We start from the raw sequence: 14508 nt of genomic DNA, 5'->3' as shown, positions 1-14508 counted from the left end.
AACAAGAACGGAAACTTCCTAGAAAATCTACGGCACGGTTCTCCGAGACGGAACTTGGGTCAAACGGTCTACAAAAGATCTCTTCAAACCACAGACAACACTACAGATAAATCTAGGAAAAGAAGCCTACAGTTCTACGAACTAATATGTAGAATGGGTGAAAACAGACTCACTACGAAAATTTTTAGCTTCTTCAACGCAAGCAAATTAAAGACCAGTTGGACGAAAGAAACGCAAGAAGACCTAGAACGATTGAAATTTTCAGAAGAAGAAATTAAGTGCAGAAAACAACTCAGAAATAAAATCAAAAATAAGAAAATTAAACAAGTGTCAACAAAATAAACAACAGGGAAAAGCTAAACAGACGAAAGGAAGAAAAAACACGGTGAATTTTATAAATGAAGAGGTTTCGTGAAGAAAAGAAAATAAGAAAAGGAACTGAAAATGACTGACTGACTCCCACGAGCTCTCTTAAAAGGGAATAATAACTATAATACATGGGAATAATAGCAATAAAACTTCTCCTTCTATACCAAAGCAAAACCACAAACACTTTGTGCAGATACGACAAAATCCGTAGAGGATATATATCAGGATCATTAACCTTCCACATGTGCATGATATTGTTATAATTGAATGTAACTGTATATTTGTTTCACATTTGTTGAAAGCTGATAAGTGTTACAGTATGACGACATTAAAATGTTCGACGAGGATGGGATTCGAACCCACGCGTGCAGAGCACATTGGATTAGCAGTCCAACGCCTTAACCACTCGGCCACCTCGTCACGGCGGGCACGCGTCTCACATAACGAGACATCCCGACCACGCGAAGCTGTCACACGTACGCAGTAGATAGTATTGAGTATTAGAAATGATTCGCTCCTCCCTGATTTGTCTAGTTCATAAGGAAGCATCACACGAGGGGAAAGCCACTGGGTGTTACCTCATCCCACGACATTCGTTCCGTGCAACGGAACTACTCAGCAAACATTTTATGTTCATATGAAAACATTAAATACTTTCAGGTGGAGTGTACTAATGTCATCGAAGTGCGGGTCAACGCCGATCTTACACTGTTAGAAATGGGGTACTGGGTGTCTACACATATACAAATACGTGTGCAAAGCACTGCACTCCTTTCTTCGCTGGGAAACTACGTTACGACTATCAAGATCGTTAAATGAGCTTTATGTTGCTATGGATTTTACGTAGTTCAATATACGTACAGATAAATATTATCTCGGGAGTGTGAATAAGTCACCATGTTTACGAACGAGTATACGAATCCACCCTAATAATGCAAGTACCACTATCTCGTTGACAAGAAGACAATTGCGGAGTTTGGTGTGAATCTCGATCGGCTAAATGCACTGCGAGCCTTCGAAATAGTGTGGACATTATCCTAGTAACATTCTGCAAAACGAATTAATGTTTTTCACCACCTTGCTCTGTGAAGCAAGTCGTCCACAAGTTTCCTATCGCAACTGCAGACACTGATCATGAAACAAAAGGCATGGCAGAACGGCGACAACGTGGATAGTAGACCTACGCATATTAACAAATACTGACGCTTATATGTTGTGCAACGCTTTAAAATTTCATCGTTTTGACGTAAGCTTTCACAAGTGACTTGCAGAAGAAATTCCCTTATCAGTCTTTAAATCATCGGTTTACCGTTCTTCCCTGACTCGTTTACTACATGACAGTAGTCAGTACAGGTATTCCGCTGCCTGCTGCGACTTTTTACTACCTATTACCAATTAACTGTGAAGTGCTAGTGCCTATTCTCCCATCATATGTACCCATGGTTTCCTAAGTTCAGCCTTGTCTCCTGTGTGCATTAAGTGAGAATGTTACGGTTCGATTACAAAGAGGTAAATGTACATTTCTCGATGATATGTTTTCCTCTTAGGCCGTCATCTACCCTAACTTCTGTAGGACGTAAAACTAATCCAAGCTGCAAATTTTTACTTTTTATTCATTCGATGACTAATTTCGGGCCCAGACCCATTTTCAAATCATCATAACAAAGTCGAAAATGGCATTTCCGAAGATGTCAGAAGTGTGTAACGAACATTTGGAGTGCATATCTGTGTGTACTGTAAATGTTCATTGCACGTTTTTGACATCTTCGGAAATGCCTTTTTCAACTGTTATGATAATCTCAAAACGGGTCTCGGCCCCAAACTGGTCATCGAATGAATAAAAAGTAAATTTTAGCAATTTGGACTGGTTTTTCGTTCTACTGATTAACAGAAGCTGTTGACCCAAGCTACTCCAGCATGATGGAAGTTCGTACATATCGTAACCTGTTCACACAATTATAAGCTGTGTCACAAATATTTGACAACTACTTTTCTATCCAGTAAACCATTAATTTTTCTGTATCACTTTTGCCAAATACATACTTTTGTTCGCAAAATCTACGAGTATATCTACGACTGTATTTATAGAACGACCCGGTTGTCCTTAACATTAACTGTAGTGCGGCGGTAAACTGGTTTGATGAGCACGCGCATCGGAATCCAGGGGTAATTTGATATAAACGAGAAACCAAACGAAATGCACACCGAAGCACACAGACGAAGTCTGCGTTATCAAATTACGTCATATAGAGCCACGCTTGCCACTTTTTTCCTAGCAAAACCTGAACAGAATATAATGGCTGTGCTAAAACAGACGTTACGTGGCAACATTGTTTCACGAAATAACCGGATGGTACCTGTATTGCAACGGTCTTTCTTTCTTTGTCCACCTGAAGATGAACGCTAACTTATCTAAATTGCTGTGGCACTACAATAAACTTTATTTTGCTTGTCCCTGTTTTCCCGCGGAAACGCAGGATCGGCATGGTTAATCGGATGTGGCAATGTTAGTGGTAGGGGTGGCCGGATGCCCTGGCTGCCGCCACCCCATACACCCCCCTCCTCCCCCCCCCCCCCCCCCGCCCCCTGGGACGGAATTTAGTGTACCCCAATTGTCTGCGACTAGTGTAATCCATGGAATAGAGCGAAAGTGTTCAGATGTCGGCGAGCCGTGTAAGTGAGGCAGGACGTGGGGACCAGCCCGGTATTCACCTAGGGGGATGTGGAAAACTATGGCGCTACAATGAACCTAAGCATAAATTTTTAAAAAAGTGGGTGAAAACTGGTAGCCCTATTTCCAACCTATATTTAGAAGCAGAGTGGAGGAGATAGCCGGCACGGTAGCTCAGCGTGTTTTGGCTCTCTTTTTACGAATGTCGCCCTGTTGTGCCGATTCCCGTACTCTACCCAGGCGCTATTTATTACCCGAGGACGGTGCACAACTCTGTCACGTGGATCAGAGGTAAAGCGATTCATTATTTATTTGGAGGTGTTGCCATAGAACTCATGGTTTTTTGGAACTATTTAAACGATCGTCATTGTGCTATTGTGAAGAACCCCAATTGCAGTCAATGCTTTTCGAGCTTCTTGCGGAGCATTTTCCACGATCCGGTCCGTAGCTGTATTACTCATCGCAGGAGATAAATTTGATACGTACACACAAGGAGATGAACATTACAAGAAGACAAGACGCGAAAATGGGGAGGCGGCGTCCGTGGAGTATCGACGCCGCATGTACGTGTTATAGAAATATAACTTTTATTTTTCTTTCTTTCAGAGGCAAGTCATGAAAAAGGCAAATTTATTTTTTGTCAATAAATAAATGAATATTCTCCTATGGCCATTTACCCCTTCCATATGATCCTGTTTGGTTACGGAAACATCATGGTCAGGCCACGTACAATGACCCCTGCCCACTTTGCCCCCGAGACCATTCCTTTAAAAAAAGGGAAAAAACGTTAAAAAAGCGTGTTCGGTCTGAGGGTTAGCTGCCCTCTGTAATAAAAAACTGAGTGAATGGATCAACGATGAACTTGAATGAATGTCAAGGGATGTCCGCCCCGAACAAATGCAACGAATAATAACTAACAAAATGAGGGTATAGGACTGCCAAGCGGGCAAGGCGTGTTCAAACCTCCCTCGCGCTTTTTTTTTTTTTTTTTGCAGTGTTCGCTTTATTCAAATTTGTGTCTCTGTCATGGTGTAACGTCCCTTTGCAACAGCGAGGTGTAAGGTAGAGACCTATAATGACGGTTGATTCTGCGCAACTACTGTATTAGCAGCTGAAGGAAAGCGGCTTTCGAATGCGAAACGCAAACATTTCATGACAGGCGACAGGTCAACCGAATCCTCCACCAGAAAACATGTTTAGTGTGTCATATCCGGCATTAGCGACAGTACATGTGTCATATAACGGGAATCTCTTATCGACGCACCTACTTTGTCCGCCTCATGAGTGAGCGGAATGTGCCTCCCTGTCCGATTTAGATATTCGTATGAATATGAATGTGAATGTGATCACTCAAAGGAAATGATGAAATCAATAGTTTGTCACATAAGCTGCAACAAATGAAGGCAAGTTTCACAGTCGCGCAATTTCTCTGTGCTCTGTCGTCACATATATTTTTAACATTTTTGAAGTTGTATTCCGTTTCCCATGTTGTAACATAATTCACACCGGTTTATTTGTTGTTTTCATTTCTGTGAGACGTCTATGCAGTATTTCGCCTGTTTTCACTATTCACCACAGTTAGTTGCAACGGTAACGTATTCTTAACACATGACTCATATTCTATAACCTATGTATAGTATGACAACTGCCAAGATTACACAAAGAGAACAAGCATTTTAGTGACCGGACTGATAGTTTATAATGTTGTGAGAAAAAAAAATGAAGTAACTAGCACGGGGAAGTTTTGAACGTGGCTCGTTCGCTTGGCAGCACAACACAATGATCACTTGACCCACGGCGCCGTTGCTGCTTATGGCTGCTCTGTATTGCACTTATTTTACTTCAGTACAGCGTCCTGTTTTTACGCTTGATCTGTGTTCGGTTTTTGACGGGTTATTCATTGGACCATCTTATCAGTAAACCTGAGGGGGGTGCAATGGGGAGTTTCCCTTACTACTACTGAAAAAAAAGTGTTAGTAACTCGACCAAGTATAGTTGCAGAGCCGTCCCCCTGACTAAGAACAGTTTAATACCTCTCTTGACAGCTCCTTTCAAAAGAAAGGAAAAGAAGGAAGTAATAGAAACAAAATCACTTTGCGGTCGTGGTTAATAAAACAGTACCGCATTCGGTACGTATCCTGTGGCACAGAATGCTTAACACTTCACCAAAGTGCACCGTTACACAGCCGTTTTGAATTATATCTCTCAGTGTTAATATGAAATTGCTGTAGCATTATTTAACGGTAAAATTAAGTAGCACTTCCGTAAATTCACAGAATTTCTCTAACATCCATTTCATAAATATGTTCAGTTTCAGTTGACGTTCGAAAACCATCCGTTACATCGAACTCTTGGAAAGTAAATGACTCAGTTTTGTAGTACTGCAGAATAGAAGCTCAGATCCAGACCTATTAAGTTTTCTGCAGATGTGTGTATTTTTAGAGTGTCACAAACTAAATGACGATTATAATGAGTAAGGTACACGAATTACTTCCACAGCTATTTCAAAAATTGATATTGATCACAACATGGTTTGTGGTAATTTACAATCGCTAATAGAGAAATATATGACCGCTAGTCTTAGTTTGAGCGAACATACCGACATGTCTAGCGATTACAACATGTTTCTATGTCGACTAAACACGTTTCTCTTTGTTTCAATCATCATGATAGGCGACTGGTAAACCCTTGGTTTAGTTTGGTTTGTCATTAGTTTAAGAGGACGGTTTTAATATTTTGTTTGGAGTTCTCACAGATGTCTGCTCACATTCTCCATTTCCTAAATTTGCTTCATTTTGTTCTGCACCGTTCCTAAATCCACTACATTTCGTGAAAACTGCAAACCAAGAAAGAATGGTCTGACTGAAACCACTTCTTCGATGTGTAGAACAATGTATCATCATTAAGTAGGAGTAATCCACTAAATTACAGGCCGATATCGTTAATGTCGATATACAGCAGGATTTTAGAACATGTATTGTGTTCGAACATTATGAATTACCTCGAAGGAAACGGTCTATTGACACACAGTCAACATGGGTTTAGAAAACATCGTTCCTGTGAAACACAACTAGCTCTTTATTCACATGAAGTGCTGAGTGCTATTGACAAGGGATTTCAGATCGATTCCGTATTTCTGGATTTCCGGAAGGCTTTTGACACTGTACCAGACAAGCGGCTCGTAGTGAAATTGTGTGCTTATGTAATATCGTCTCAGTTATGTGACAGGATTTGTGATTTCCTGTCGGAGAGGTTACAGTTCGTAGTAATTGACGGAAAGTCATCGAGTAAAACCGAAGTGATTTCTGGCGTTCCCCAAGGTAGTGTTATTGGCCCTTTGCTGTTCCTTATCTATATAAACTATTTGGGAGTCAATCCGAGCAGCCGTCTTTGATTGTTTGCAGATGACGCTGTCGTTTATCGACTAATAAAGTCATCAGAAGATCAAAACAAACTGCAAAACGATTTATAAGAAATATCTGAATGGTGCGAAAAGTGGCATTTGACCCTAAATAACGAAAAGTGTGAGGTCATCCACATGAGTGATAAAAGGAATTCGTTAAACTTCGGTTACACGATAAATCAGTCTAATCTAAAAGGCATAAATTCAACTAAATACCTAGGTATTACAATTAGGAACAACTTAAATTGGAAAGAACACATAGAAAATGTTGTAGGGAAGGTTAACCAAAGACTCCGTTTTATTGGCAGGACACTTAGAACATGTAACAGATCTACTAGGGAGACTGCCTACACTACGCTTGACCGTCTTCTTTTAGAATACTGTTGCGCGGTGTGGGATCCTTACCAGATAGGACTGACGGAGTACATCGCAAAAGTTCAAAGGAAGGCAATACGTTTTGTATTATCACGAAATATGGGAGAGAGTGTCACAGAAATGATACAGGATTTGGTCTGGACATCATTAAAAGAAAGACGTTTTTCGTTGCGACGGAATCTTCTCACGAAATTCCAGTCACCAACTTTCTCCTTCGAATGCGAAAATATTTTGTTGACACCGACCTACATAGGGAGGAACGATCACCACAATAAAATAAGGGAAATCAGAGCTCATACGGAAAGATATCGGTGTTCATTCTTTCCACGCGCTGTACGAGATTGGAATAATAGAGAATTGTGAAGGTGGTTCGATGAACCCTCTGCCAGGCACTTAAATGTGATTTGCAGAGTATCCATGTAGATGTAGATGTAAGTCCAGGAAAAATCTATTTATATTCAATAAATGAAGACATTCAATTTTGAAGGTAAAATCCTTTGCTGAATTCTACGCAACGACCAAGTCGGGGGCTGCTCACACTTTTCAGCACTCGGACGGTTTTGTTTATTTTTCCGGGATGAGTTTGTCATTAAATGCTGTGACTGCTTAAAGGGCTAGGCAGTGCTGACGGGTGAATTTAACGACGAGGCCACTTACAGTTCTGGCGGACAGTTATCTGATGGCTTAATGGACTCTCACATTACTTTATGAAACTTCTGTAGGTGTTGCGTCACATTTGATCAGCCTCGCGGTTGAGGCGTTACGATTGGGGCTACGGTCGGTGATAACCTCTAAAAATACAACACTTCGAATCTAGACACACGTCAGAGAAACCTTGCATCAACCGAAGGTCGTTCTCGGCTAATGTATGCTGCAGCGACGCCGATATTCCGGCCGCCCATATTGGCGAACATGCCGCATAAATCTTGACTTCATATCTTCAGCGAGGCAACCAATTCTGACGCGAAATCGTATGCTGCAGAAGCGCAGTTTCTCGATTATATCCATTAAATGCTTCTTACTGTACGTAACTGAATTTCTGGTCTATTAGATGGTTCAAATGGCTCTGAGCACTATGGGACTTAACATCTGTGGTCATCAGTCCCCTAGAACTTAGACTACTTAAACCTAACTAACCTAAGGACATCACACACATCCACGCCCGAGGCAGGATTCGAACCTGCGACCGTAGTAGTCGCGCGGTTCCGGACTGAGCGCCTGAATGGTCTATTAGAAACTTGACGCAGAAATTGTTCTTTTTGATGATAGAGGGGACTGAACAAAAATAGGGAAACACCGTGAGGGACGCATGGTTGAAGAATAATTGTAGATGTTAGTCAAGATGATAAAAACATTGCAATAAGTAGAAGGTCAAGTACAGATTTTAAAATAGCTGCTAATCAAATTTTCACTGACATTAACAAGTGGATTAAAGCTAATTCACTGTCATTAAACTTTGTGAAGACCTACTATATGCAGTTCAGAACCGGTAAGAGATTTCCTTCCAGCATGTGTATAACATATGAAGACATGCAGATCGAAGAGGTTGACAGTGACACATTTCTGGGATTACAACTCGATAATAAATTCAGTTGGGAAAGGGATACCACAGAACTGCTTAAGCGGCTAAATAAGTATGTATTTGCAGTGAGACTGCTGTCAGATGTAGGAGACATAAATACAAAAAAAAACTTGCGTACTTTCCTTACTTTTATTCTATTATGTCAATGGGATACTATTCTGGGACAACTCGTCAAACCGAGCAAAGGTTTTTGGTGCAAAAGCGCGTAATAAGAATCATTTGTGGTGTAAATTCAAGAACATCACGTAGAAACCCGTTCAAGGAACTGTGTATTCTAACCACTGCTTCTCAGTATATTTATTCCTAAATGAAATTTGTTGCAAGTAATACGTCTCTATTTCGAACTAACACTTCAATACATACACTACTGGTCTTTAAAATTGCTACACCAAGAAGAAATGCATATGATAAATGGGTATTCATTGGGCAAATATATTATACTACAACTGACATGTGATTACATTTTCACGCGATCTGGGTGCATAGATCCTGAGAAATAAGTACCAGGAACAACCACCTCTGGCCGTGATAACGGCCTTGATACACCTGGACATTGAGTCAAACAGAGCTTGGATGGCGTGTACAGGTACAGCTGCCCATGCAGCTTCAACACGATACCACAGTTCATCAAGAGTAGTGACTGGAATATGATGAGCCAGTTGCTTGGCCACCATTGACAGACGTTTTCAGTTGGTGAGAGATCTGGAGAATGTGCTGCCCAGGGCAGCAGCCCAACATTTTCTGTATCCAGAAAGGCCCGTACAGGACCTGCAACATGCGGCCGTGCATTATCCTGCTGAAATGTAGGGTTTCGCAGGGATCGAATGAAGGGTAGAGCCACGGGTCGTAACACATCTGAAATGTAACGGCCACTGTTCATAGCGCCGTCAATACGAACAAGAGGTGACCGAGACGTGTAACCAATGGCACCCCATACCATCACGCCGGGTGATACGCCAGTATGGCGATGACGAATACACGCTTCCAATGTGCGTCACCGCGATGTCGCCAAACACGGATGCGACCATCATGATGCTGTACACAGAACCTGGATTCGTCCGAAAAAATGACGTTTTGCCATTCGTGCACCCAGGTTTGTCGTTAAGTACACCATCGCAGGCGCTCCTGTCTGTGATGCAGCGGCAAGGGCAACCGCTGCCATGGTCTCCGAGCTGATAGTCCATGCTGCTGCAAACGTCGTCGAACTGTTCGTGCAGATGGTTGTTGTCTTGCAAACGACCCCATCTGTTGACTCAGTGATCGAGACGTCGCTGCACGATCCGTTACAGCCATGGAGATAAGATGCCTGTCATCTCGACTGCTAGTGATACGAGGCCGTTGGGATCCAGCACGGCGTTCCGTATTACCCTCCTGAACCCACCGATTCCATATACTGCTAACGGTCATTGGATCCCGACCAACGCGAGCAATGTCGCAATATGAATCCGACCTTTATCGAAGTCGGAAACGTAATGGTACGCAGTTCTCCTCATTACACGAGGCATCACAACAACGTTTCACCAGGCAACGTCGGTCAACTGCTGTTTGTGTATGAGAGATCGGTTGGAAACTTTCCTCATGTCGGCACGTTGTAGGTGTCGCCACCGGCGCCAGTCTTGTGTGAATTCTCTGAAAAGCTAATCATTTACATATCACAGCATCTTATTCCTCTTGGTTAAATTTCGCGTCAGTAGCACGTCATCTTCGTGGTGTAGCAGTTTTAATGGCCAGTAGTGTAGTATCAGTACTTGAAATAAGAACAATCTACATAAAGACCTAAAATCACTTACCTTGTCCAAAAAGGGGTCCAATATTCAGGAACACACATTTTCAGTAGGTTGCCAGCAACCATTAAAGACTTGGTTTCAGATAAAGCGCGGTTTAAACAAAGTTTGAAAGACTTTTTGATAGTCAACTCCTTCTACTCTATAGAAGAATACCTTAACAGAGAATGTTGAGCCAGCTTAAGTAAAAATGTCTGCCAGATTTCAGTTTTGACAGCACTTGGTCAGTCAAAATTAGGTACTTTGTGTATGGCAAATTTATTAATAGTGCAGGAGAGCTGCATCAAACCAGTCTCAGGACTGAAGACCACAACAACAACAACAACAATGTTTCATTCTAACATCCTGTTAATTCTGTAAATATTAGCTGTTCCATTTTACCGTATTGTATTCACCTATTTCGACAATCTCCTGACAAATGATCAGGGTAGTAAGTATTATATTCAAATGTTTTATGTTTTATTGATATACTTTCTGACATGTTCACACCCACAAGAACCATCTCATTTTTTGGGTCTATGGAATGACAACAGAATCTAATCTAATATAATGTAATCTAATGTCCTTCAGGTTGCACTGTTGTATTTGGCCACGAACAGCACCTGTGCAACGTCCTCAGCACGTTGCAAGGGCCAGTCGTGATCAGAACAGGGAGTGTTCTGTGTAGTTCTGAGTGCACTGTGTCGGAGCTAAGTGAGTTCGAACGTGTGCAAATTGCTGGTGCTCATATGGTTGGTGCTTCCATAACCGACATAGCCGAAGTGTGATGTTTCTAGAGGTACCATATCGAAGATTTATGCACAAACGGAAAACGGAAAAACGTGATCCGCTAATCACAACGCGGGCGGAAGTAAATGTTCAGTGATCGTGACAGACGGTGACTGAACGTGTCCGAGACAACGAATAAGTTGACTGCAGCTGCAAAAGTCAATGCTGAACTGGATGTCACACTTGCGAATCCTGTCAGCAACGAAACACAAAGGGCGCTCCATAAGCTGAGAATTGCGGGTCGAAGTGCAATTACTGAGCCTCTGTGTTCTTCTTTGGAGAGAAGCGTGCTCAATCGCTGTCCATCTCATCTTTACCGGAACTTGCCACACATCAATAATGGAAACGCCCGTAACAGGAAAAGGTGGTGCCGAAGCTATGTAGCCTGGACTGTGGAGCAACGGAAGAAAGTCATTACGTCGGATGAGTCTTACTTCACACTGTTCCCAAGTTCTGGCATAGTTTACTTCCCGGGCGGGACTCCGGTGATGATATGGGCAGCCATTTCATGGTATTCCATAGGCCCCGTGTCTGCTCAGCAAGGTCGCATTGCTGCAAGGATTGAGTGACAATTATGACTGATCAGGTGTATATTGCGGTACAATATTTGCACCCCAGTGGTGATGCTGTGTTCTAAGATGACAAGGCCCATGTTCACACACCTCGCATCGTCTAGGACTGGTTCAGTGAGCGAGATGAACCGTCGATCTCTCCTGGCGAGCACTGCCACAAGATCTCAAAATTATTGAGCCTTTGTTGTCTACTTTGGAGAGAAGGGTGTGTAGTCACTGTCCTCATCTTTACCTGAACTTGCCACATTTTTGCTGGCATAATGGTATAAGATTCCCTTCAAAACCATACAGGACATCCATTCCGAGACGACTGGATGCTGTTTCGAATCCCAACAAGTTTCCTACAGCTTATTATGCATTATAATCTGCTGCGTCTTTTGGTCTTTCCACATTTTTGCCCACTCCCCGTATATTATCCCTTAGCTTCAAGCAGAAGTGCCACTTGCGAAAAAGTATATATGACACCTTTTCCGAAAGTTTTTAAAGAATTCGGTACAAAGTAATTTAATCTGCATTTTAAAGCATGCAATTTACTCCATTTTCTTATAGAAAATTTATTAATTACTTTAGCAGTCTAACTGGGCTCTTTGAAAGAATACGTTATTTATCGAGAATGTAGAATGAAGTTGGACAAATATTCTACACAAACTAGATCAGCCAGTGTTTCAACAGTTGCAAATTCTCCGTATATAGAAAACACATAACTGCAGTGGCATACGTCAGTTCATCAGTGTTTATGCAGTGCAATGTGTATTCGAGTTTTTGTGTCGTCTCGTTGTTACTGTGTGCTTGTACCATGGGAAGCAAGGAGAGGATGTTGTTTACTGGCCAGTATAAAAATGGTTCAAATGGCTCTGAGCACTATGGCACTTAACATCTATGGTCATCAGTCCCCTAGAATTTAGAACTATTTAAACCTAGCTAACCTACGGACATCACACAACACCCAGTCATCACGAGGCAGAGAAAATCCCTGACCCCGCCGGGAATCGAACCCGGGCGCGGGAAGCGAGAACTCTACCTCACGACCACGAGCTGCGGACTGGCCAGTATACCCTTTCTGTAACACAACTGCACACAACAAGGTTCTTTAATAACTTAAACAGGGAGCTACTTAACTTAAGATAGTCCAGGTGTTGTGGTACAAGCTCTTCCTTAACAGTCCATATTAGCCTCGCTGCACATCCCACTATATGCTGCCTGAGACTGAGAATCTGATTGTGACAGCAACTGCAAGTGCCTGGACTGCGACTCATGGCTCGATTCTGTGACTCACTGGATGACTGCTGGGCCCTCCGGTCCGCGGCACCTATCTAAATACTAGCGGTCGAGAGGGCGTTGGCGGCGCATTTTTTGTGAGTTTGTCTTTGGCCTCTCTCCCGACAGGAGCGTTTGCTTTAGTTCCTACTATCGATCTTCTTGCAACCTCTTTGCCGCCCATTGTGCTGGCGACAGCTCATGCCAGCACACGAGTGATAATGGAAATGAAAGGAATGGAGTGGATGAGAACTGGTACAGGCATTTAACTCCTGTTACTATCGTATTAGGATAGGATGAACCGGACCACCGAGCTTAAGGTGATCATTACATGGGCGATTCTACCTCAAGTTTCACACGTACTCACTCTATGGGAGACAGTGCATACCTTTGATATTATTCATCGATACTGGCGCACAAACTGGTGATCAGTAGCTGTACCCACCTTGTCTGGCAAACAGTGAAGAAAATTTCTTCTAGAATTTGTGGGAATGATTAATGGAAATTAGACCTAACTATAGGGACTTGGACTAAGTTTATCTTCAGTCTCAGACTTCTGATGGCTTCCTTTTTTTAAAAAAAATAAGACTTCAATTTTATTAAATGATATTCAGTCCCCCGATGCTACGTTCAGTAATAATGTAGTTGTGAGAAAAAGTAACACTACAGTTGTATCTTGAGACTATCTTTATCATGCGATTAATTTCTGTGGCACATTGCCTCCATCCTCAGGCACCACCACTGTCGAAAGAGTATTTGATTTCTTTGTCATATAGAATAAAGATATTCTAAAGTTACAGCTGTGGTGTTACTTTCTCAAATACATCATCATCTGAAGTCCGTCGTCGATGCAGTAAGATGGATATCCATAAAATAATGTAGTTCTTAGAATATCTCTCGGGTGGCCCATTGCAAAAAGAAGCCTCAGATAAGAATGTACTGAAAAATTTAAGTTATCAGTAGTCTATAAAAATCGTAACTGGGAACTTAGATTTAGCACATGACTGCAATAAAATATGTTCATTTTGCGTCTATTTGGAAAAACTGCGCACTGCGCGAGATTACCAAAAATAAAATGAGAACGCCTTCATATCGGTTCACTGTGAAAAATAGCATGGATGACTGAACTAGAACCGCAATATGTTTTTCATATAATATTAAAGGAAATGCGCCTCACGAAAATAATTTCCTAACAGCCTTTGAAAAATATCAATGTGAACTGCAATAGCCCAGGCACAATTATAGATCTGTCAGTCCAGAATTAACCCCCTAATGCCAACTGTATCGAATTCTCATTGAACCAAAGCGACGGAAATGGGAGGTTAATTGTTTTAGAGTGTTAGTGAAGATAGGTGCAGACTGTACACGAAACTAGCAACTCCCCTGACGTGTGCATTCGTGACCTGGGTGTTCTGGCTACTTCTAGAGCGACTTGCTGTTCGCGCCTTTGTTTAAGAGACACACGAGAAGTTATCGTCATTGTTTTGACAATTACAGCTAGATACAGAGGGAAGTTCAGTTCTGAAATTTACTTATTTGTTCTATAGTATCTGTGACGTGATGTAAATCACAATTTGACGTGTAAACTAGATGCACGAGCCCCGAACACAATGTTTATGTAAAGTACGCATCATTAGGCGTTTGTGTAGCTTTCTGGAAAAATGCAAGCGGTATATACAAGTGAGGTGAAAGCAGAATTGTAGCACCACAATACTTCAGTGATCATC

General features: G+C 41.9%; 1 non-coding gene across 1 annotated transcript; it reads right to left on the bottom strand.

Annotated features, from left to right (window-relative positions):
* Positions 1-707: 707 nt before the first annotated feature.
* Positions 708-789, bottom strand: Trnas-gcu (transfer RNA serine (anticodon GCU)). Its single transcript has one exon. It is a non-coding gene; the product is annotated as a tRNA-Ser (tRNA).
* Between the last annotated feature and the right edge of the window lie 13719 nt (positions 790-14508).

Source organism: Schistocerca serialis, chromosome 4 (genome assembly GCF_023864345.2).
Source record: "Schistocerca serialis cubense isolate TAMUIC-IGC-003099 chromosome 4, iqSchSeri2.2, whole genome shotgun sequence".
Taxonomy (NCBI): domain Eukaryota; kingdom Metazoa; phylum Arthropoda; class Insecta; order Orthoptera; family Acrididae; genus Schistocerca; species Schistocerca serialis.
The sequence above is the reverse complement of the archived record's forward strand: the minus strand, read 5'-3'. Positions and strand labels throughout refer to the sequence as shown.